This window comes from Rhipicephalus microplus, chromosome 5 (assembly GCF_043290135.1).
Source record: "Rhipicephalus microplus isolate Deutch F79 chromosome 5, USDA_Rmic, whole genome shotgun sequence".
Taxonomy (NCBI): Eukaryota; Metazoa; Arthropoda; class Arachnida; order Ixodida; family Ixodidae; genus Rhipicephalus; species Rhipicephalus microplus.
Genome location: NC_134704.1, coordinates 67,742,768 through 67,768,595, shown reverse-complemented (window position 1 = coordinate 67,768,595; position 25,828 = coordinate 67,742,768). Strand labels below are relative to the sequence as shown.

Sequence of the window (25,828 nt, the reverse complement as noted above, 5' to 3'; positions counted from 1 at the left end):
ATAGGGTGAGAAGGACACAAGAAATTCCCGCCCTAAACATCTGAAAAGTTAAAGCATTCTCACATGCACGAAGCCATGGTGACGACACGCAGGGGCTAATTTATGAGGGTGATATAGCGCCATTAACCCGGCATGTTATACTTCATGTTTATCGGTATATCACGCCTACTTCCTCCTATATTGGCCAAGTTTTGGCGTCATAATGACATCGTCGTACGACGACATTACTTGATGCCACGACTTGGTAACCTTAATGCGATATTAATGCTCACGTCAGCACGGGATGTCCGAGGGCCAATATTTCGACTCATTATGGAAATAAAATTCTTCATTTAAAATCATCACCATGAAGTGTAAGAAGATTGAAGGATCTCATTCTTTTTCAAGTTAGCGGGAGGGGGGGAGGATGTTCGGGAATCATACGGGTCTACGAGAACTGAGGCACAAGTTCACCCTTATTTATTTATTTATTTACATGTTTATTTATTTACTGCCTGACCCTGTTCAAACATGCAGTTTTACCACGAGGAGTACGGCCACAACCTGCACAACTTCGGGCGAAACAACGCAATCGGAGCGTGCGTTTGGGTCTCCGCAATGGTCTTCTCGCTGCTGGTGACGTTAGACAAGGCCAAGACCGTGTACGTCGACGTTCTCGCTGGGTGGAGCTTGTGTCTTCGGTACATGGAGAAGTGCCGCTGCAGACTGGGCTGGAGAGACGCCCTGCGCACGGCGGCACAGGGAGCGCTCAGCGAAACGTCGGAACAGGTGGAGGCGGCACCTAGCGGTGAGTACCAAGACATTGCGGCTTGACTCGTGGCCTCCAAGACGACAAGCGCGCTCGCCATTTCAAAGGCCAACTTAAACTCAGCCATAGAGTTTTTTTTCGAATACACTATAGAGAACCCTGGCGCTAGTGTTTATGGGAGCTGCAACGCACGGCGCTTCGGCGAGGATGGGAATGATGGGTAGCACAAAAATGTTCCTAGTCTAGTCAAGTTTTCGTTCTTCCGGCTCCCTTTGGCCCAGTGTGGCCTGACTCCGCTTTGTCACGAAACGAATAATATCGGCAAGTGTTCAGCAGTCGAACTTCACCACCTGAACTTTTCAGGCTCATTAATTCAAATCGGCTCGTAAAGTTAAGAACGGTGTGTCCTTTTATTCAAAACAAAAGCAAAACACAATGAACAAAGCCACGAGTGCATTCGAAGCCCGCAAGCACGAAGACTAGGCAAATTTGTGTACTGCCCATCGTTCGGATGATCGCTGAACAATGGCAGCGCAAAGCTCCCCTCTAGTTATATTTTAGGAAACCATGGACTCATCAGCTGGCTTGAATCCGCCTTTTCTGTTGTCCTGTCCCGCTCTCTTCCGTTCTGGTACGCGGTTTTGGTTGGGGGCCGAGTCAGTATGCACCCAACCAGCGTGTTGGGTGCAGCGCAAGTAATGCGGCTGATGTAGAGCGCGTAGCCAGTTCCCGACCGCGCATTTGTAATCTGCAGTAGGTTCAACGCATGGCAACCGCAGCGGCGCGCTATTGGTCACACTCTCGCAGAAACGCCGCCACGACGTGCGCCTAGCAACGGCCTCCGCGCCGTACTCTCGTTTCCAGGTTGCGCCGTCGCCCTGTTGCGCCCGCGAAACACGCCGGCCAAACATGGAGGAAAAAACAACTCAGTGCGCGCCACGGAGGAACTTCCTCTGTGGTGCGCGCCGACTGCGCATTTTTACGTGCGGCATGTTCGGCGCCTGCGCGTTGTCGCCACTTCAAGGAAGCCAATATGGGAAAACACGACGCTCCGTGCACCTTTGTTTCTGGTAGGAGCAGCTCGGAAAGAGTTGCAAGATTAGTTTGACTGTGATGCTACTAAGGTACTGTACCACCGAACATTAGGGCTTATGATCTGCCCTGCCCGTCCGTCGAGATGTCTAAGCGCGTTTGGACGCCATCGAGGAACGACGAGGTACCGCACATCACGAAGTGGGAGTATTGTAGGAAAAAGGAAAATGAAAAAGAAATACTGTGTTGTGGGCGCCTTCTGCACGCAAACTTCTGCCTTGTCGTGAGCACTTGGGTTTCGCGTACGTGCTCGTCAACTACAAGCAACCGCATGCGAGTGCCCGCGCGATCTGCAGAAACTCGCATTTATCTGGTGAGTTCAAGCTACGTTTGCGTAACGCGCTTGTGCTCTCTTGCTGTGAACTTTTTTTTTTCTGAAGTAAACGCCCGGCGTCATAATCCAGGCCAGCGTTCTTTTCTTCTCTAGGAATGAACTTTTCTTATGTATGCGCTGGTGTGAAGCCAATAAAACAAGCGCGAGAGAGGCGGCAAGCCGCTTGAAGAGCTCTGTTCAAAGGATCCTTCACAGGATGGTCGACATTCTCCTCGCCATGAGTCTATCTGACAGAACGACTGTCCAGTGAATTAAGGATGGTAGGTGCGCAAAGTATTCTTTTTTAAAAACAATTTGTACCCCAGGAAGTTTTGTACTAAAAGTGTATTGCTGCATGCATGCATTAAAGTGCAAACTGCATGAACTGAAACTCCTTCCAACGAAAGCTTTAAATTTTAAGCGATCTGTAGCTATGAAGGCAATTATTCAGCATCTGTATTAGAAGATTAAGCAAAAATATTTATCCTATAATATTCAAAATAACATCACTTTCAATAAAACTTCCAAAAGTATGTCAACAAAGCTGAGCCATTTGCTTCACGATATGCAGCACATCCTTCTATGTTCCTTCTTACTCAGACTTTTAAAGATCGCGCGGTGTTGCGGAATACACACATTGGTTTTAGCAAGCGGTTTTCAGCAATGAGCGTCCTAATATAAAACAGTTTTGGCAGCTTAAAGGAAACAATATGCCAGCTTGTTTGCCTTAAGTGCCACACCGTATTGTGGCTGTTTTCTATTGCCTCTGATGCTTCATAACTTATGCATTAATTTTGCTGACTAGGAGTACACCCAGGTGGAATGGTAATAGCGCACTAAAAATGAAGACACACAGAAGGCACACACACACACACACTTTTGGAGTAGGAAGACCTAGATAATGGTGGTCCAGCACGGGGTGCCCAATGGAACCAATAATCTTGTACCAGTGATATGCCTAACAATGTTGAAGATTTTATGAGCGGCTTGGGAGAAATAGAGCAGAAAGGTGCTGAAAGCTAACACTAATGAAAATAGCAGATGTAATTAAAATAAATACTTTCATTTGTAACTGGCTATTTTTTTACATATGGTGCATATTTATTCACTTCAAACAGTAAATATCATTGACAATAAGCAAAACAGTGTGCCACAAACAGATATTTCTTCATATACAAAACCTGTGCTTTTAGTAACTCACTCAATGCATCTTCCAGTCTCTCAGATGTTTGATTGCTTTTTGCTCACCTTGGGTAAGTCAGTGGCATGCTTGAGCAGCTTTTCTTTTTATGTTAGAAAGCCTTTTAAAAGCAAAGCATTTCTTTAAAGAACAAAGGCACTTTGAGCATTTATATCTATCTAGAGGCCTGCATCTGGCTGTTATCGAGCTCACCTCCTTAACTTGGTACAACTGAAAAAGGCACAGCGGGGAATGACAATATGACGAACATGACTGTCTGGTTATGACATGTATACAATGAGTGTCCTGTTATGTACGTCATGAAACCCTTTTTTCCAGTCACAGGCAGCATAAGCCGGTACACTGTGGTTTGCGTTGCACGTGATGACAGTTTATAAATATTGGCAAGTTAAATTTGAGCAATTTAAATAAAATCTGGCTTTGGCAGCATTGACCAAAATAATACAAAGAATGACAATTGGGCTACTAGCAGGAATCAAAATCCGGTATTCTGCACAGCAGTCAAGTATTTTACCACAGAGCCACGGCATGTCTTGAGACGGCTTTTGAAAAAAGGTTCTATGCAGGCATCATATCAGTGTAATGTTAACTATGGCTGTAGGGCCGGCACTGTAGTCTGATTAAAAGGTAGTAAACTTGACATATGTGTACTTAAAATACAGCTGTCATGTTGGGTTAATGCCAATTGTGGTTCCGGGGTGGCCTCCACTTTTGCAAGTCATAATAAACATTTCATATGACTCGGTAAGCTACATTCAAGTGTTGCTCGACCACGTAGGAATATGCTAATGAACAATCTTCACATTGTCGTACCATAGCATGCACTTTGTTGTGATGAAACTGGCAGCTGTGCTGTAAGATTAGTGCCGATGTGTCAGACCATAAGTTACCCTCTGAACTCCTGTGTAGTTAACGTTTTTGGTAAGTCCTTGATGAGCACGAAACTGCTAAATTTATCAAAACACATTCATTCATGCAATGACACTTGGCTCAATGCCAAATATTGTATCATAGGCATCATCATTATGGACTACTTTGCATGAAATAGATTGCCACAATGTGTGAAATCTTATATTTCCTTCCCGAGTTCCTTTCTGCATTTTTTTTTCTTCGTGTTTAACCGCCTCTGTTTCTCGTGTGCAGTTCTTGATTATTTTTTTAACTTTCGAAAGAGCTCCAGTCAACAAACAACAATCTCACTTTATTGTACTCTTACAATTGATACAGTGTTGGCTTTAACAGTTAGTAGAAGGAAACAACAGCCTTGTTATATACATTGCTATATCTTTCACTACACTAGCCTGTTCATTGTTAGTGTTTTCTCATCATTGCAGACAAAAGACATCAGTAATAGAAGGCATATTTAAGACAACGCATAGCACTTTGATGTCTTGAATGTGGCTTCTTTTGTTGATGTCCTTTGTTTGCACTACCATCAATTGTCATGCTACCATGCCAACTAGCATAAATCACCATCCTCACAAATCATAGTATATGCATAGTGAACCACAATTCCCATTTCAGAACACTTGAAATAATGTAGCACAAGATTTATCAAAGCACTCGCTGCATGTGTATGCACTTCATTTAGATGTAGAGTGCATCAGATCTTGTACTGGCATCAATGTCTTTTCTTGTCACCTGCAGTATCATCCCTCTCGTTTGGGTCGGCCTAATATGCTCCACGAAGGAGGGCACTTTATGCTAATGAGCTCCGACTTCTTAGCACTACCTTGCTTTGTGCATTGTTTCAAGTCATGGATTTATATAACAGGGTAGCAACAATCACAACTGTGCATATTTTTGATAGTTGACAGTACTCATAACAAACAATCAAAACCCTCAAAAGCTTCTACCTAACAAGTTACAAATTTGTGAGGAGGGAATACAACTAGCACTTCCAATATTGCATTAATAATGGTACTATTGACAACAAATGAAGAAAACAAAGCACAAAGCTATCAAAAGTGTTTACAAGATTCATATTACATCCTTTAAAAAATTAACCATGAAATAATGCGGCAACTTGGCATGCTATTGTGCTGCTATCATTTGGGAATCCCATACTGGCACTCTTTGACAGGAATATACACATTTCTGTGGAAACATCCCTACGTTGATCACTTGAATTTCATGCTTTATAAATTGCTCATGATTTTAAAGGAAAAGTTATGAGAGTATGATAACAGCTGATAGTTTTTGCATAGCTGTCTACCACTGGCATGCACAATAAGGAAAGAAATGTTTAAGATTGTGTGGGATTTTAATCTGGGCAATCCACGTGGCAGTCAAGTGTTTTACTACAGGGCTTGTGCTTGAAGCTACTTTTCAAAAATATCCAAATCAGGTGTCGTATAAGGTAAGGAACCACATCAACACAGGTTATATAGTGTGCTAGAGGAATAAGACAACAAGGTGCCATACATGGCAAGTTACTTAACAAGTGGGTGATTAAAGCTGCCCAACCATTAGAAATGGCTCAGCCATAATTTTGTCATCAGCTAGAGCATCAACAAAGTGCATATAATGCCTCTTCAGTGTGTATTGTACCTCGCTTCTCCTTAAAATCATTACGTAGAACGTATTTCTTACGTTGCAAAACACAGATTTATTGCATGCGTTTTTCTGTTTCTTGATGACTAATAAAAGTGGACAATTTAATAATTAAGAATAACTGTTCATTCTACCAGATGCCATAATTTCTAGTATGAATCCAGGTACTCAAGATCAAATCATCTGCCCGAGTCTTGGCCAATTCCCCTGGGTGGCTTGGTTCCAATCATCTAAGGAGCATAATTATCAAGATTAACATATGTATTATTTCAAGTACCACATATTTTGCTACACCCTTGTAACTTCTTGCCACAGTCACATTTTTCTGAACCAAGTGCGTCAGAAAATTGGGAAATTTCAACTCGTTTTTCTGACCCAAGGTAGCTGCCATTTTGTTTATCCCCACATGTGTACGAGCACTCATGAAACTTGAAACGACTCCCACAAGTTGCATACATATACGAAATGTGTTAAAAAATAATGTTTTTCACACTTTCACTGCTTGTGGTACAACATTTGAAGCATTGCTTCCCTCAAACTACTCCCCTCTACTGGCAATACAGTGTCGCAATCATTTCTTCCATTTTTGGTGAGCTTCCTGGAACGCACTAATGGCCTGGAAGTATCTTCTTGTATTGTCCAGGACCTTCTGTATTGTTTGGAAATGGCACCTGTCAATGTAGTTTATGTTTGGAATAAAGAAAGTAAAGTGAAATTTCATGACATTAACCTATTCTAACACCCACTTCGTCAGCAATTTCTCCAACAGTCAATAGAGATATCCTCAAATCACTGCACGAACTCTTAACGTGGTTATTATCTGTTTATGTACAATGTCGTCCAGGCTTGACGTCGTTATCGATCTACATTATGTGATTATCAGAATGCTTGAACTACTCATAGCACTGAGTACAACTTCTATAATGCTCCCCGTATGCTTCATGAAGCAATTAAATCTTTATGTGAACGTTTTCCCAAATTTTAGCTGTACTTCACACACACACACATCATTCTTCCAGCTCTTTGCCATTTCGGCACTAATTCAAAGAAAATCTAGTCCATGTGCTCACTTTAGCGGCTGTAGCGTGCAAACCAAAGGTCAGAGTGAAACAGGGCTAATGACAGTTCTGGTTGAAACTTGCCACTATGTGGAATTAGTAGCTGCAGCCCGCTCCTTATGGTAGTTGGCGAGCTATCAGAAAAGTTCAATACTTTTTACAGCGAAAGCTGTTATGTCATCACAACTCGGGTCACGTGCAGTTGTCCGCCACTGCCATCGGTGTCCTTAACCACATCGCTCGAAATTAAACCTACCACCAATGACACAGTAGGGCTCGAACCTGGGTCCGCTGGGTGCCAGCCCAGTATTCCACCACTGAGCCACACCGGTGCTTAGGACTTGTTGGCAAACTTGCCTTAGGAAGGCTTAATGTCGGAAAAGCAATCCCGTTAATACGACTTACAAAGCGTTTTAAAACAGCAAAAGAACAACCAGTCACCGCACAATGCGAATAGTGTAACGAGGGGGTCATCCAATACTACAACCAATTACAAAAGTTTGTTCTTGTTCCCCTATTAACTGTGGCACAGACCCACTTCAGCTATTATTCCTCATCATACTCAGCCACTGCATGAACAATTGGCTCAAAATTCTTTGCAAGTGTTTAGCAGATACACGCTTCTCAGAAAAATGACGAAAAATAGCATAGTGAATGTCGACTTACTACCCAAGAAATTTTATTATTAGTACCCTAGTGGGTATCATGCATCTTTGCTTGCAGTAGTTACCCAATGAGTGTTTTGAAAGGCTTTGAAAGGCCGCTCTTCTAGTTTTTGCTGTGACTGTGCTCCGTCTTCTGCGCAGGCCTGGCATTTTTTTTAACACAATTCATACATCCTGTTGTATCCCTCCATATTAGCTTTAGATACCAGCAAATCATCACCATTCATAATTTTTGAGTTATTATTTTATGTGCACGCTAGGTCAAAAGCTTCTGCCAATAATATGCAACTAACCCTATTCTGTGGGATCTGGTTTCACTTTATGTGAGTGAACTTTCAAATTTTGTGACTTTATCGATCCACTGCCATCCTTGCCTATGGCATTCATCCCTTGGTATCTATACTGTAGCTCTAACTGACCTGTGGTTATCTGTCCTGCACAATGTTGAACACAAGTACCTTCTCAAGTGCAGTTAGATTAGCAGAGTTATTTCAAGATTTGGAACACTTCGAGTGGAATATAATTGACCTTAGAGATATTAGAACTGGAAAGGCACATACAGCACTAATGGGCACACTGCTACAGAGGGCTTTTCGATAAAAGAGTGCGGCATAGGGCTTCTAGTTCACAAAAACATTGCCGGAAACATTCAAGAATTGCATATTGTCTGTGAAGGGCCAGCAATCCTAGTCATCCAGCTAAATAAGATATAAACTTAAAGTGGTGCAGGCGTTCGCTCCTCTGTTTGCCCTTTACTGTGAAGAAGCAGTAATAGGCAAGTATATTGAATATGCAATGCAAGAGAACTATACTCAGTGCACTATAGTCATGAAACACTTCAGTGTGAAGATAGGAAACAGAAAGGTGAGATGATGAGCTACAATATTAACTTTAGGGTTGAAACTAGAACTTTATCTTGGATCAAGTAGTGCCATATAGGGGCGAAAAATATCAAATAGAATACTAAAGGTTTTATTGACAATTAAAAGAAATAACTAAGAAAATCAAATTTGCTCATATCCTCGAGCACACAGCATGGTGAGAAACTGCTGTCGAACACATTGTCATGAAGAAACAAAAGTCATGCCTCATTACAAGTCTTCAGGCTCTCGTCGTGATCTCATGATGTTTCCAGCAGCCAAAAAACCTGCGGTTGCTGGCCACCTCAGTAGATGAGAACGTATCAGAAAGCAATTTTTGTAATACCTGTATAAAGTGCAGTTCAAAACTCTTTCCAGTATTTCAAACCTTTCTTTTGTTCACAAGCTCAGTGCAGTAATTTTTAGTTTCTTGACTAGATCTGACTTTTTTTTTGCTTGCAATACAACAGTCTTCCATTACATTCTCTGCCTTTTTTTGCTGGAGCCACGACATGCAGGAATGGCATAATCTCAAGGGAAATATGTGCTGGCTTTAAAACCAGGGTATCAGTGAGAGTTTTAAAGCCTACTGTAATGACTTTCGCATTAGTTTTTTGGACACCACCCTAACAGAGTTGCGCAATTAGGCTGTGTTTAGACACTTTAGATATTTTCCTGTATTTGAAAGTTGAACCAAAGCACTCAATTATAATTCTAAACATGAATATTCACACACCCTTAAATAATACACATGTTAGAAGAATGAAATGAACTCCACATAATGAACACCTTTTTCTGAAATTAAATAAACAGGAAGAGGATATGGAAAGTCCTCACAGAGAAACAGAGTGTTAGATTTTATATAATCCTGGGACCCAGGCAATGCACATGAGAGAAGTTAGGGGCAAGGTAGAATGTAATTATCATAGGCTGGTGAGGGTAGCCCTCAATGTGAGAAGACCAAGAGCCAGTTGATTTATTCATTCAAAATACCTTACACGCCGATAGGAGGACATCAGTAACTGAAAGACAGATAAAAAATACAAGGAAAAAACAGTAAAACAAAAACTACAAATGGCAAGGGGCAATAATGTTACACAATACCAACATGTAACGAATCAGATTATCACTGAAAGTCTACTAAAAATTTTATAATTACAGTTAGATGCAATGTGATACAAAAGACTGATTCGAATATGCAAGTGCCTAGGTTGTAATGACAACTTAAATGCCTGCGTGTAACCATGAGTGCACATGAAACTAATTGTGCTGTGAATGTGCCAAGACGTGTACACAGGAGGATAAAGCAGTACTAAAATTCATCACAATACTCTACCAGTGAAAGAGACACATAAGAGCAGTGATGTGGCTGGGCCATGTCATGCATAGTTTACTAAAATTAACTAGAGGGGACTTTGGCACAGTGATCGTTCAGCGACCCTGGGAATGATGGGTAGTACACAGATTTGCCTACTCTTCGTACTTGCGGGTGGCGAACCCCACTTGTGGCTTCATTTATTGCTGTTTTCGGTTTTGTTTCAAAGAAAAGAAACTTTTTTGAACTTCATGACCTGATTTGAAATGGTAAGCCTAGAAGAATAACGTGGTGAAGTGCCATCACTGAATATTTGCTGATTTTCGTTTTGTGAGAAAACAGCTCCAAGCCACACGAATACACACAAATCCAGATGTATGAAGATTGGACGAATCCGTGTACTACGCACCATTCCTTGTTTGCTGATTTGCCATGCATGGTGGTTGCCATAGACACTATCGCCAGAGTTCTCTCTAGTGTATATTTAGGAAACTCTATGGTGTCATGTTTTATTGTAGGTGAATCTGCCTGCCCTATTTGTAATGGCTTCCAACATATGGACTAGATAATCTCGTTATGGTGACCATCTAGATGAAGCTTACTCTAAATGTGGGTAAAGATAAGATATGATAATACATATACATTAGAAGATGCATTGCACAAGTTTCTGCGGAGGTAACCTGCAGATTGAGCTTTTGCTGAGATAGCTGCTACACGCCGTAGTATAGGATAAATCTGATGAAAGGTAAACACAAAGATATTTATTTGTATAAAGGGGCAGCTGAAATAATGGTATTGTTAATCGTACAATGAGTGAGTTCTGCCGAGTTGCACTCTACTTGAACATCAAGTTAAGGTCATTTGAGAAATGAAATGATCATCAAAAAAAGAGAAAGAAAAACTAGCCCATAAATTAATACTGCAATAGGTGATAGACGTGTTGTCATGTAACTAAATCAAGGATGAAAGGTCAGCGGGTAAGTCCTTAAAGGGGCCCTGCAACACTTTCTTTTTTAGCATTGTCAGAAAACGCTGCTGATTGGTAGTCGCAGCTCCCGAAAGCACATGAGCCAAACATTAGAGTGCAGCATGCAGTCTAAAATTCACAATTAATTTTCAAAGTCGGCCAGCAATTGCTCCCCCGTCTCTCTACAGGTGATGCCTTATACCTGGATTACTGTGTCATACCCGAGTCCACAGCTATTGACTGATTTGAGCATCATAGGCTATGCAAATACTGTGGCCACTGCAACTGCTGCCATGTGCCAGCGCTTGTGCTCACCCTGAAAGTAGCCATGCATTCTAAGAAAAAAAAAGGAAAGTGCTCAAGGTCATGACGTGCGCTGACAAAAGGGTGCATCTTTTTGCCCCCTTGTGTCCCTACCCAAGTTGCCTTCAGTGCACTCGCTTTTACGAAAACAGAAAGCGCTTGAAGTATTCAGCAAATTCCTTGAACTCCGCTTGTAATCGGCATATTCAAAAAAATATTTCGGTATGTGATTTGTGAGGCATCATGAGCCAACAGTGACATCCATTTCAAAAGTGTTGCAGGGCCCCTTTAATGTATATTAGAAAGAGTAACCGACTTAGCACACTGCCTTGGGCAACACTGCAGGTGATGTCGAAAACATTAGACGAGATGTAGCTGACCACCAAGAATGAAAGTTTTTGTAGCCAAGATGGTGGTAATGAAGGAATACAAAGGACAGACAATGCAGAAATCAAATGGTAATTAGTTTGAGTATTGAACGCACAGCGAAATCAAAGAAGGGGAAATTGGTTCTATCGTTTGTGTCTAGATTACAGTGAATATTAGTCATGAACCTAAATAACTCAGTGTAACATGAGTAACCTTTTCTGAAGCCATGCCGACTAAGATAAAAGTTATTAGTTATAACCATTAAGAAACTGGCCCACTTAGGTAAAATTAGGGCAAGAAATATTTGCCGAGATCGACTAGCGTGAATCCAGGATAGCCCTTAAAAATTAGGACGTTGTACTAGAAAACGGAAATTATAACGACATAGAGAGAACGAACGAAATGAAATGGTTTCTGTAGCAGCAATGGTGCACAGAGGTAAGAAGCGAACTAAATTCTTCCCAACTAGAAAAAGCTTAATAGGGGCAACACATGAAGTTGACAAAATGAATGCATAAAATAAAATTTGTTGAACTAACAACGTTGGTCAATAAGAAAAAGAGAGTTACATAACCACAATGCAAAAATGGCGAAGCAGCATCAAAAAAGAAAAAAAAAACATGGCAGCATCAAAGCAGCTAGAAGAAAAATGTTAAGGCAGAACCAAAATGCATGCATAAAATATACTCAGGGCAGTGACAGTGAAAGTGGCTGAAGACATACTCCACTGAGCTGCAGACGACCTGACTACAGTAACCTGATTGAGCCGCTATTTCGCAGGACGTCTTTATCAATGCTAGAGCCTTTTCGTCGTTAGTCGTGGCAGAGCAAGAAAACACAAGTTGTCAATGGCAGAGACATTGCTAAACACGGAGGTCTGTAAAACAAGCAACCACGCACTGCGAACGCACCGTTTCAGGGCGCTCATGTTGCTTGTGTGTTGGTTTATCTTGACTCGGATTTTGTCTCCAAAGCTTGTGTAAATGTAAAAAAATTTTTTTTTATGTTTGCAGTCATTTCGTGATTTATGGTGCAGAAATACGCTTCTGATAACCAGGTAATGTTTAGCATGAGTGTGAAAATAAACAAGTATTTGTACAAGCTGATTTTGGAGCATGGAGAGAGCCCCAACCAGTCACGAAACCAGGAGTACAGGTTTGTGCTTGTTTTGCTACCAGTAACCAACTACTGCCCTGTTTCTCGAATAATGACAAAGGCGGCAGACTGCAGAATCCTCGGGCACGCTGCAGACGTATTTAATGTGCAGAATTAACTCCGCTTCTGATAAAACAAGTTACACGATATACGTCAGTCTTGTGCCACACGAAAGCTGTTAGGGGTGCCAAAAAAATCGGAACGCTTTTCCACAAAAATTGAATTGACCATTAAAAACGTGTTGGCTGACCCTGTTGCGTTACCTAAAAATAGCGCTGCTAACTGATTCCTTCAGGAAAGCACGATTAATTCTCATCAATAATGTGTTTAAAATAAGTGCGGCTACTACTGTCCGTTGCAGAACTAGATGAAAAACCCGATTTTGGTACTGCGTAACATGTTACCTTGATGTGTTTGCAGTTCAATAGTAGCTGTTTTCTCAAGGAACTCGTGCAGGTGCTTTCGTAAGTTGCATCTTGTACCAGTTGACCATATTTCACTCGCAACAGCATCAGGGAAGCTTTCTGATGGGTGCGCTGTATTAGTTCCCGCAGTTTTTGGCGCCTATTGGTCGAGCAGCATGATCACAAACACACACACACACAAAAACTTATGCAAAGACATGCTGTTCACACATAGCAAAAAAAAAAAAGAGTTCGCTGTAATGGTGCTTGCGCTGCTGTGAATACTGTCGCTCGTATCATTTGAGCTAGTTAAAAAGGGCTGGGGGCAAGTGGTGTTTCAAAATGTACCGCATTCGGTGGCGTTATGAATTAATTACCAAGCGTGCTAGTAACTTTTTTCTCGGTGAAAATGCGAAGTTCTACACGATGTGCGAGATGCGGAAAGCCACATTACAAAGTGTTGTATGAAACGTGAGAAATTATAACAAAGACTGAAAAGGCTTCAGATGTCTCGGTACTTTATTTTGTAATGCGAGTGAGCTATTACACAAATTAGATCAACTGGTTTAGACAAAGGAACAGCAAAAGTATCACAAGTATTTATTCTCCATGCCAAAGGCAAACATGTAATGAGCTGCAACCCTCAGTCAATTATAATCTGATGGAAATAGCAAGCCCACTTTAAAACACTTGCCACCTTTTTGGAAATTATTGCTATTAGGCATCAGAGATGCACAAGATATGGAAGAAGATGGCGCTCAGTGATCTTTCATGCAGTCTCTGACTGCAGTACATGTATTCTGAAAGTTGCACGAGATTGTCATGCTCAAACTGGTCCTGTGTGTTATGGGAATGACAAAATGGCCAAGCCATTCAACATAAAAACATAAAGTGCTTATTTTGATCAGATTTTTATTGTTAAATTACATCATATATACAATATTGTGAAGAGAATTCAGTCTGTGATTGTGGTAATGATGTGGGCTTGTGCCTTTTACACACAAGAAAAATTTCTCCAAAAGATAGAGGCTTCAATGTGGACGCAGGATGGAACTGACAGGCACGTTGCACATGCAGAAACATATAAAACACGCTCCAGTCTAGTGTCTGTTCACGCACCGACAGCACACTCACTAACTCACGGCACATCAGCTGTGCAGCGACGCTGTCACCATAGATCCCGGTGTATATCGGGACAGAGCCCCAGTGCTAAGATGAACGTGCCTTAGATTAACCACACAGATGCCTTCAAGGAACATGGTTCCTATCTAGGCAACTCAAGCTGGAGCTATTGCAGACAGTCTAGCACATGCACTGCTCATCGGCACCTAGTATGTTCAGCTGTGGACATATAGGGAAGCTCGGTGAGGTTGCTTCTAAGCAAGTGTCCAGGCATAGCAGTAACACAGTCAGGCTCTTCAAGTCTGAAAAAGCAGTGGTATGGAGTGCACTGATGGAGCACAGTGTCAACACAGTCTTCATTCAATGATGGTTTGTGTGATTAATAATTTTTGGCATTAAGAAACCATGTTATTCTTTCACTTCATAAATCAAGTCTAATACAGACATAATAGAATGCGTCGTGTTCTTCATCAGCATCATCAAGGTTATTGACGGTGTTCAAGTAAGCAATCTACAGATAGAATATATAAGGGAGTACGGAAATGTTTGCATGCGCAGCTCATTGACCGAACTGTCCGAATACGTTTTTCAAAAGTGTCAGACAGCATGGCACGTGGCCAGTGACTGCAGTGAAGTGTCTTCCATATAAAAGTGGTTAGCCTTTCACAACCGACCAAATAGGATCACTGTTTGTCTTGATGTTTCTTTGTCCTCTTGTTAATGAATTGAAACCAATTTGCCCAAATATCCGTGTTGCCCACGCTCTGTAATAACAAAATGGTTGACAAAGTGTGGGTGCTGTAACAGATTCCCTTAGCACTTATGTGTGTACGCTTCATTCCCTCTCCTGCAATCCAAGCTAAGCAGAAGGAGAGGGCAACTGCAAAAAAGTGGGGAAGGGGTACAAGGAGACGATGACAGACTACAATGATGAATTGAGTTGGTCATAACTGTTTTTATTGCCAGGTAGTATGGTGTGACCTGTGGCAGGCCGATGGAGAGGCCTGGCAACACGACGGTGTGTAGAGTGGCAAAACGCAGACGAAACTCTGGCGATACTATAGAATGTTGTCCAACATTTATTTTACCACATTTTTAAAGGAGGGGAAAAATGGGTTATTGGCAAGCATTTCATGAGTCACATGACTTGTGTGGCCACACAGTTTGGCTACAGAAAACGGACATCATTGGACACCTCGCTCCATCCAGTGGCATAGACAGGCATCGTGAATACACTGGTGAATTGAAATGACACCCGAGGTTGCACGACACAATAGGAAAGAGGCTATTCCATGAAAAAGGGGGGGGGGGAGGGGTTGTACACGTGTCTTTGATTTATGGTTGTCAGAGTGTATTAAACTTTTTAATATGGTGTGACTGCACAGTTTCCATATCTTGGGGACTGGTAGTTTGTAGGATGTAAAGTTTGAGGTATACAGTTGAAGTCGTGAACTGCTACAATAAAATGTTGTGCCAGTGCTTTTGGTTATTTTTTCCCTGTGTCCATGCGATGCCTATTCAATCTAACATTAACAGCTTGTCCTGTTTTGCCAACGTACCCCTTGTGACAATGAACTATCGATCTTCAACATTTCAACTAGTAACAGTAAAGCTGTATTTTATGTGATGTGTATCAATCAATCATTTTATTTCCTTTTGATTAGGAGGCGTACTGGACTAAAAGTTTAAGAGCTTGGCGAGGTCCCAATTCCGTTCACACGTTGGCAAAGCAGCAGGAATGGCACACAATTATGCATGAATAATACCAAGTAAACTTATACGAATAACACTGCAAAAACTATTACAAAAATAATTCATTTCATTTATTGGTACCCTCAGGACCGGGAGGTATTACAGAAGGGAGTGGTATTAGCACAAAAAGAAAAAAAAAGAAAAAAAAAGGAATACTGAAATGCAGCAATGGATATGCAGTTATTACAGTGGTGCGGCTCCTACTCACACAGTCTTAGCTAATGGCGTTTTTAAACAATTCATGATCTTGGATAGTTGCTATTGATGGGGGAAGGTGATTCCATTCGATGCTCGTGCGTGGTAGGAATGATGTGTGGCAGCCATTTGTTCTGCATAATGGAACTCCGACCTTGTGACGATGATCTAGACGAGGTGATACATAATCTGGTAGTGAAATAAGTTCATTATGTAATTGGGGATGGTGATATATTTTGTGAAAAAGACACAAACGAAGAAACTGACGGCGAGATGCTAAAGATGGTAGGTTCAAGCTAGATTTCATTGCCGATATGCTTGCGGTGGGGTTATAGTTGGAAAAAATAAAGCGGGTAGAATTATTTTGAACCGTTTCGACTGAGTGTAATAGATTGGCAGGTACAGGATCCCAAATCGAGGCAGCATATTCTAATTTAGGGTGAACCAATGTTTTGTAGAGGGTGAGTTTTAAGGAAAAAGGAGCTTTAGCAAAGTTGCGACGTAGGTGCCCAAGCATTCTGTTTGCTTTTCCAATTATGTGTTTTATTTATTTATTTATTTATTTTATTTATCTCTCTGTCATCTCTCATGTGTTCAGTGTGGATTGCCCAATTTAAAGGGCTGGTTATGTGTAAGCCTAGATATTTATAGCTAGAAACGGTATCCAATGCAAGATCATTGAGAGAGTAGGTAGGAGGTGAATTAGTTGTTCTAGACACTCTCATAACCTTGCACTTGTTGACGTTGAGTTGCATTAACCATTTTTGACACCAAATTGAGACAGCAGTAAGGTCAGTTTGAAGAGCAGTTACGTCGGCATCGGAGCTTAATTCACGGAATATTACACAGTCATCAGCAAATAGGTGCACATGAGAGTAAAGACACGTAGGTAAGTCATTAACATAAATAAGAAAAAGAAGAGGACCAAGCACTGACCCTTGCGGTACTCCAGATTGAACAGCGGTGTGGCACCGCGTTAGCAGCAATATACTGAGAACGATTGTTAAGAAAGAATTCAATCCAAGTTAGTAATTTCCTGTCAAGGTTTAGTTGATGTAATTTGTGCATTAATAAACTGTGGGAAACCTTGTCGAACGCTTTAGAAAAATCCAAAAATATGCAGTCGGCCTGAGAAGAGTGATCCAGTATAACGTTCAGTTTATGTGTGAAAGATGCCAGTTGGGTCTCGCAGGAGTATGTTTTTCGGAAACCATGTGTGCTAGGGTAAAGAATGAATTAGATTTGAGGAGTTTTACAAGGTTCGAAAATAAGATGTGTTCCAATATTTTGCACGGTATACTGGTGATATAGGTCAGTAATTAAGTGGGGAATGGCGGTTACCAGCTTTGTGAAATGGAGTCACCTTCCCGATCTTCCATTCAGCGGGCAAGCAACCTTGGTTGAGTGACTGCTGAAAGATCATTGTTAGTATGACCGATGAATGAGCACACGTACTCTTTAAGAATTTCAGGTCAATTTGGTCACAACCAGGAGCGGAAGACAATCTTAAGGACCTAATTATCGCTTCAACACCACTGCAATCAATACATATTGGAGGCATAGTGGGATGGGGAAAGGGTTCTGCGTTAGGTAAAACATCATTTGCATCAAGGGAAAAGTGAGAGGAAAAAACATCGTTTAAAATGTTTGTACATAAGTCAAAAGGAATTTGATTTCTGCTAGCATCTTCTAGGGTGATTGCGTCGTCGGGTTTAGGGTTTATTGTGTGCCAGAATTTTTTAATATCGTTCGTTAGCATGGATGGTAACACGTTTTGTAAGTAATAACTTTTGGCCTTTTTTAGTGCTGTTACATAATTTTTAGACGCGAGCTTGTAGGCATTCCAGCGTTCTTCATTCCCGCATTTCTTGGCGTCATCAAATTAAACGTCATCTCTCATTTTCTCCTTTCAATGGATGCCATCTTGTCTAGGAAGTTAATTTCACTGGAAGAACATGAATAGTGAATTTAATACTAGAGTGAAACTTGTTATAGTGGTCAAAGAATGTGTTTAGTGCTCTTGTGCCATGTCCCTATATAATAAATATATAGAATACGTGATAGAGATAGGCAACTCTGAATCAGCAGGCATTACGAATGGTAATTGGCAAGCCTGATGAGCCATCTAGAGGAGTCACTCTAGGCAGTGGGAAGCAACCAGAAATTGCGCATAAAACACCATGCTGCCATTGAGCTGCCGTCAGGGCGTCTGTTACAGCTCTCCAGAGAAGACACATCCATTGCTAATCCTGTGGGCATCGATCACAAGGCGGCAGAACTCCTTTACCAGGACAGCAACTTAGGGAAGAAATTGCTCAACTGTTTTGGCAAAATACACCTGCAGGTGGAATAGTTGAAAAAAAAAAAGAAGACTGTTGAAGTAGTTGAAAAACAGGACCGAGTGGCTTGCCGACTTGATCGGCTTCTTCCGTAACCTGGTGAGAAAGATGTTGCACTTGTACTATGGTTGCCTTCATGCCTGATTTTCTGTCTTTTCTAGCATACAGTAGACTCTCAGTAAATGGAAATCTGTAAAACTGAAGTGCTGCTTGAATGGAACAACTTTCTCTGTTATGATTGGTTTCATACTGGAATGCTGCATCCCACTTCACCTCTCAGTAAACAGAACTCCTGTTAAATGAAACACATTTTCCCGGTCCCTTCAGGTTCCATTCAATGAGAGTCTACTGTATATGATCTGCAAGATGTAACATCCCTGAAAGCTTGTACCATGGGCAGCTGTCCTGACAAAGCATGATCGTGACCATATGCATCCATGGGAACATCGTGCCTCAGCCAGGAATGCCACGCGCACGCACCATTGTACACACACACACACTCAATCTTCTGCCCCGAGTAGTCACTAGGTAGTCACAAAAGCATCACTTCAATGGCCATAGCCATGCAGCTTCACATGAGGAATGTTCTGGCTCACACTTTGCTGCAGCACATGGCGCCTCTTCTTTGCCCGTTTGGGTGAAGGGCCACTCGCTGGTCGTCCTGCAGCTACTCGCTTGGAGCCTCTAGTTAGTCCTGGACGTCGTCTTGAAATTGCTGTTGGCTGCACTTTAATATATCGTCCACGACGTAAACCCAGACCTAAAGCAGCGTTCATTGCCATCATGGCACCAACACCGCGCTTCTGCTTTTGGAGTCTTCGGAGGCGTTTAGTGCCGCTGAGGAGGTGCCTTCGGTAGACTGCATTGCTTTTCTCCTCTGCATGAACTCGCCGTAACTGCTCAATCAGCGCTTCAAGGCTGTTGTCTGCATCCTATAACAATCGTCACTTTATTAGGTATAGCTTCAAACATTAGGTTTTCAAATACTGGAAGCACAGTATTTTCTCAATAGTCTCCCAGTACACACTTCGGTACTTTTTAAGAACACTGAAGATACTTTTTTTTATCAAGATAGACCTCATAATTTAAGAAGCAATAACACATATTTATTTACAATGGCATGCCATAAAGGAGTACCAACACGATTTTCAGACACCGAAAAGAAACATTTTTCATTTCTATGGTGTGCGCTATTAACACTCTCTGCACACCAGGCAACATGAATGAAATATTTAAATTTGAATTCAAAGTATTTATTGCCCAGCATTTCTAAGCCAATCTCTCTGCAGTGGACATTATCACAGTACAACACAGTTACTAAGTTTGCGAAACCTGCGTCCTGCATGCAGCTTAAATAGCAGAAATCGCTGTCAGTCTTTGGATGACATCTTACTCATCCTTTAGGTGAACATGTGCATATGACAGCAGAATGACAGCTGCTGCTACTAAGTTGCGAGCCGCAGTCTTTTTTGACGACTTCTGTTGACAAGTCAGAGCAGGCAAGTCACTAAGTATCTGTGGATGTAACCTGTGGATGATGCAATCGCACTTTTTACGGTGTGCCGCAGCTTCGTAGTGTAATCGAAATGGTTACCACAGTGGCTTATAAAAGAGCTGTATCAGGGAATCGCACACTGTGAAATGCTAGCGGGCGACTTCCAGAACAATTGTTTTTAAGGCTTTGGGGTGTAAGCATAGGCCAACCACCAAGTGTTAAAAAAAACAAGGAAAGTGAGATGCAGTAGTCAAATGACTGAATGGATCAGTCTTGTGAGTAACCATCTGCAAAAGTATCAGATTCCGCCTTTTGCTAAGATGCAAATGTGGTTACAGAATACTGACTTTTTCCCCAGATACCATGCCTAGTACAGCTAAACCCCTTAATAAGTGGCATTCTCCGGGCAGCAATTCTTGTCTCTTAATACAGATTACCACGTATGCATTTTTCCTATCAATCCGTATTTTACTCTAAGCACACTGGTGTTTCTTATATCCATTTGTCTCTTATATCAGTGTCTCTTATAAAAGGTTTCAACTATAGTACTCTTTATCTACTAAAACACTATCTTATTCTTACATAATGGAGGTAATCACATGACGTCATATGCAAGAGGCCCTAGCATGGAAGTCGCCATATTTGTGCTTTCGCGCATAAACATCATCATTCCACAACCAAAGTTCTCGGCAGTGTGTGTTTTGCTAATATTTTCATAAGAAAATGGGTTAGTGATGTGCACCGCCACCAAATAACACGCTGTCATAACCCAGATCACTGACCGACCAGGGCTATGGCAGCGCACGCACTGGTGCTGCCTGGCAGGAAGAGCTCATTGAATACCTCTTATCAAAACTAGGTAGTTGAGAATGCTGTCTGCAGAGTAATTTTGCAGAAGATGGTCCACACTCTAAGGTTGCCTGCACAACAATTACAGATACTAATGACTTATGGGTCAATAGCAGGTCATTTGCTTCATGGGCGTTAGACCTGTGCATGTTGCCTCAATGCTTCCGACGAAAAATTGGGCAGAAAGAAGAAATGACCGCATGAAGAGGTACAGCAACTGGTACATGACTGAAGCACAGTTAATGTAAAGAATTCTTTTTACATTGGTATTCAAGCACGCATCTGAAAAAAGGTTGAGTGAGGGAGAATACAGGAAGACATATTTTTTGAAGACTTGAATCGGCTGAATAAATAACTAGTTATGAAAATATTGATTTGTATGACCTTTGTATTTATTTCAATGAAAAATTGTGTGTTACATTGGGCTGCAGGGGCTCCACATCCACTTATTTGAAGACAGCTTTTATGGTATCATTTTGAAAAGTTGTATGCCGATGCGAGCTAGAATCTCATCCGCACCATGTAAATGCTGGAATTAAGCACCCCAGGGTGTAGCTGTAGTGTGCTGTGACCATTGAGCTGTTGTTGACCCAAATGTTTGGTGACAAGCCATTAATCCCACATATAGTTCCAAATGCTAATTGTACAGCATTGATGAGTAATAGTCAGAGGAGCACCACCTGCAACTCTGTAACCTGAGGTGCAGTTAGCCCAAGAGATAGTTGGAAAAGCTTGTATGGTACTCAGTTGTTTTGTGAAAATGAAGCTCTGGGATGTGGTACTCATTTTCTGTTTTGCCACAAATTTATTATCCAGTGTTCTTAGCAATTTACAAATTAGTAATTTAAGCTGGAAGTGAATATTATAGAGCAAAATAAACAGTCAGAACTTGTTCCACTTTTTTCATCTATTCGTCACTTGAAACTTTCATAAACAGGCAAACATATTTACTAAGTGACACCTAGTATGCAATTAATATAGAGGCATGTTGGAGTATTCAAACCGTTTTCACTGTGGGACTGAATGATAGTTTTTTCATAAAGAGATCTCTGTGCACTGATTTTATGTGCTTCTCAATTTCGTTACAAGCAAAATTATGGCATGTCATCCTGCATCGGCTACACATTGTTACAGCACCCTGGTGATGACATTATGACCCTTTACGAAAGAAAGTAGCTCTGTTCGTCATTACTCTATGCTGAACTTTTTTGCTAGCATTGGGTGTCATCTATAGCTTGTGAGCAGTGGCAATAATGTTGCTTCTACTATATGCAACTGCGTGATGTATGACTTTTCATTCTAGGAACTTGTATGGATTCCCTTTGAAACATTGGCCACAATATTACATGAATGTCTCATGTTAATATTGTAAACTTTACTGAACTGTTATAAGATTGGATGTATTATCTTTCGTGACTGAAAACGCTAAGTGTGGTATCTCTACAGCTCTCTTAGTGCTTTAGCAGTGTCCGAAATCTGTGAATTAAGTGCTGCACTGACAGAACATTTTAGAAAATTGGTTTCAAGATCTGTTGTAACTAAAAGTCTTCTAAAAATGCATGCAAATTAGGGCTTAGGATTTTAATAGCCTTTAATAATGCAAATATAATAATAATAATAATAATACTAATAATAATAATGTTTTATGTCTCAAAACCACGATATCATGACACTATATACGGAGACAACCATAATTTTGCCCACCTGGCGTTCTTAAACACACCTAAATCTAAGCAGACAGGTTTCTAGCATCTTGGCTCCATTGAAATGCAACTGCCCCAGCCAGGATTCAATTCTGCGACCTTTGGGTTGGCAGTCAAGCACCATAACCACTAGACAGCTGTAGCAAGTATGGAACGTATGGTGTAAGTGCAGTGTTGTAATAGTCAACTCACCATGTTTAGCATAAAGTGGCATCTCAGCTATCTTTAAGAGGGGGTCTACATCCTTTCCAAAGTTTTTTTCTCTGCAGAGCCTGTGCCAGTAGTATATGGCAGGAGGCAATGGGTTCACTGCAGAGTTGGCAACGAGGGCATACCCATCTTCTTGCACAAGCAATTTGCTCTCGTGAAGCCTGGTGGCTTCAGCTGGTGACATGCCGCTGTCAAAGTATGCCAAAAAGGTCTCTCTGGTCTGCATTGTTGGAGTAAGACGAGAAAGTGCGTCTGCTGCTGCAGTGCTGTGGCTGTGGTTTTTGTGATGAAAGAGCTTTATCACAGCTGGCAGTGGCTTTTCCCCACGTAAAAAGGCATCATTACGTTTTGTATTTCTGTTGACCTTCTTGATTTTGAGGTCAATCTTTGCTGGACAGTGTGCTGCAGCCTCACCACATGATTTTTCCCGCTTTGCCTCTTTGCAGCGCCATACTTTGTGGAACACCATCCTGCAAAGCAGTACGAATTTAGAATTTCAGTGACAGCAACGAAAGGGGTCTGCTTTGCCTGCAAATGCCATTTGATCAAAAGAAAAATACACCAGTTACTTGAGCACTTACTAGGTACCTGCACAAATCTCCTTGCAGTGCGTTTAACCCTTTTAGACGCTTTTTACACAATTGTGTACATCACTTGTTTTTGCTAATTGTGTCAACTAGGGGCTAAAAAAGTGCAAGATACAATAAAGTTTAGATGAAATAATCAACCTCCTCCCTAATAAACATGTCTTTAACTTCAGTTTTCACACTACTGTTGCATATAATCACTTTTCCAGAAGCACTACCATAGTCGACGAGTCATTCAATGCAGCGCTTCGCTGGAGCCACTTCGAAATATCTTTTTTTTTTCTCAATATCCTTAAAATGAGAAACCAATATCCAGTATATATCTAGTCTGAGATTTCATTCTATATATACAAGAATCAAATATGAATGTCTTTAGAATAAGTAGATGTTTCATAAAAGCTCAATTTCAATCAACTGCTATGAAATGCCTAATCAATCTATTATAAAATTATTGTTGTTGCAATAGAATATAGACAGCCTTGAAATCATGTGTCAATTTGACGCATTTACAGGCAGTTCTTCACAGGTGGCATCTGAAAGGATGAACTCAACAAACCTGCCAAAAACACAATCATTAATTTTACTTCTTGCATTGCCGAAGCACATTTAAGACATTTTCAGCTTGTAGGTTAGAGTTTGACGACAGTTCAGATGGTGAGGAAACATGAGAATAAAGTTCCAGTCACTCAACAAGTTTAGGCGAAAACAAATGAGAGACGTTTCGGGACTAGTACAGGTTCCTAGTAGTAATCAAGGGGCTCTTACAGATCTCAGGGTGTCTCTCGTGAGTTTTCATTTTCACTTGTTCAGTGACTGCATTGTCATCATTAGGATAAATAAATCACGGAAAATGCCAATCCTGCTGCAAAGCTACTAGCTACCATGGACACATCTTAGAGGCTTGCCACAACACTTGAAATTTGAACAAGAGATCACAGTTGTAAAGCCTGCACAAACTCTGCATTTGAATTTATCGTGACCATCAGCTCTTATTTGTGCAAGCTGGAACTTTATGGCATTTGATGCTCTCACAATTCCAAGAAAAGGGGATTCAGTCAATTAGTTTTCTGGCACAGTAATTGTTGAGTGAGACAATTTTACTAAATATTTTGCTAATGAATTGCTTTTGTATTAGCCAAACCGGGGGGAGTCGAGAGACACTCTCACAATAGCTTCCTGGAATCGGCACAAAGTTAAAAGTTGATATTGGGGATTTAAGCTAGTCACTGCAGTCTCTACTGTGCCTGTAGTTCATCTGGGAAGTACAGGGGGGGGAGGGGGGTAATACAACTTTTTTCTCAACTATTTCACAGTCCCAGAATACATGCTTTGAGGTGGTTCCTCTATTATTATAGAAGATACGTTTTGCCTCGCGGATGTAATTGCGAAAACTTACGGCCATGTTGTACCAGGTTTGTTTAGGTTTTCGTTCTTTTTTGTAGTGTTTCTGAGAAAAAGAAAAATGCACTCTATTCTGCCCCCCATGCGAGGACACTTGTAAGCGCATTAAGTTTTGGTTTGAAGGCAACTCCGGTGAATCACCTGAAGGGTGTCCAGTTTGCGGCTAGGCGGTGGGAATGCGCGTTTCGTTATTTCTATATATTTGAGAAATGTCACTGAATGAGCGGAGTCTAGCCCTCTCGTACCGATCATCTCCTCGTTGTCCACAACCATTGAGACGGCGCATCGTTGGACATTATCCGCAAAACATGAAGTTTTATCACCAGAGACGACGTAAGTTATTTTTGGAGTTATAAGATCATTTTTTGCATTACCTTTCACAATTTGCTGTTGGCTTGACGAAGTCTACAACCCATGACGTATTCGTCTTCAAGCCGTAGTTTTCTACCCAGCTGCAGGCGTGACGTTCATCGGTGATGTTTGCTCGAAGCACGTCGACGTCAGGTGATGAGCTCTCATTGTCTTTGACGCATTCGATCGCGCTGTGCGCCGATGTTTCACATGCGCTGCTTTCACTAGCTATAGCCGTACAACACACTGCGATCGCGGCGATCACGTCTTGAAACACGTGGTCACCAGAGTATTCCGCGCCGCTAAGTTAAAAAAAAAGGGGGGGGGGAGGCGAGTAGTTCAACACAAAGGTGATCGCGTCGAGCGACAAGGCGAGGGCTCAAGACACTGGCGGCACCAAATATACTTGAAAGCCAAGCGTGTTCACTGTAAAAAAAAATCGCACAGTAGGACACAACGGCAGATCACTTCTTGCTGAAGGGCCAAGGCCGCAAAAAGGCGCAGGCGTCAACACAAATGTTCACTGAATTAAAAAAAAAATCACGCGCACGAAAAATGCACACTAGACCACAAATTAGTCCAACGCCACGCCAAGCGCCTCTTCCTCAGTCAACGCGAGAGCAGTCCATGGTGCACAGGCGGAGACGAAAATGCCACGGGCATTGAACGAAACAGCGCAAGCCTTTTCTTCCCATCTGCGCTGAAAGGAACGGCCATTAGGGATTCCTTCAGGGCGCACTCCGAGAACGAGAGTATTTCGTCATGAGGCGCGGCGGCCGTTGCTAGGTGCACGTCGCAGCGGCGTCTCTGCGAGAGTGTGA

At 41.6% G+C, this 25,828-nt stretch overlaps 1 long non-coding RNA gene across 1 annotated transcript; it reads left to right on the top strand.

Moving 5' to 3' along the window:
- The first annotated feature begins 12,456 nt into the window (after nucleotides 1-12,456).
- Nucleotides 12,457-23,248, top strand: LOC142817817 (uncharacterized). The gene is made up of 2 exons (XR_012895374.1): nucleotides 12,457-12,599; nucleotides 23,115-23,248. It is a non-coding gene; the product is annotated as an uncharacterized LOC142817817 (long non-coding RNA).
- The last annotated feature ends 2,580 nt before the right edge of the window (nucleotides 23,249-25,828 follow it).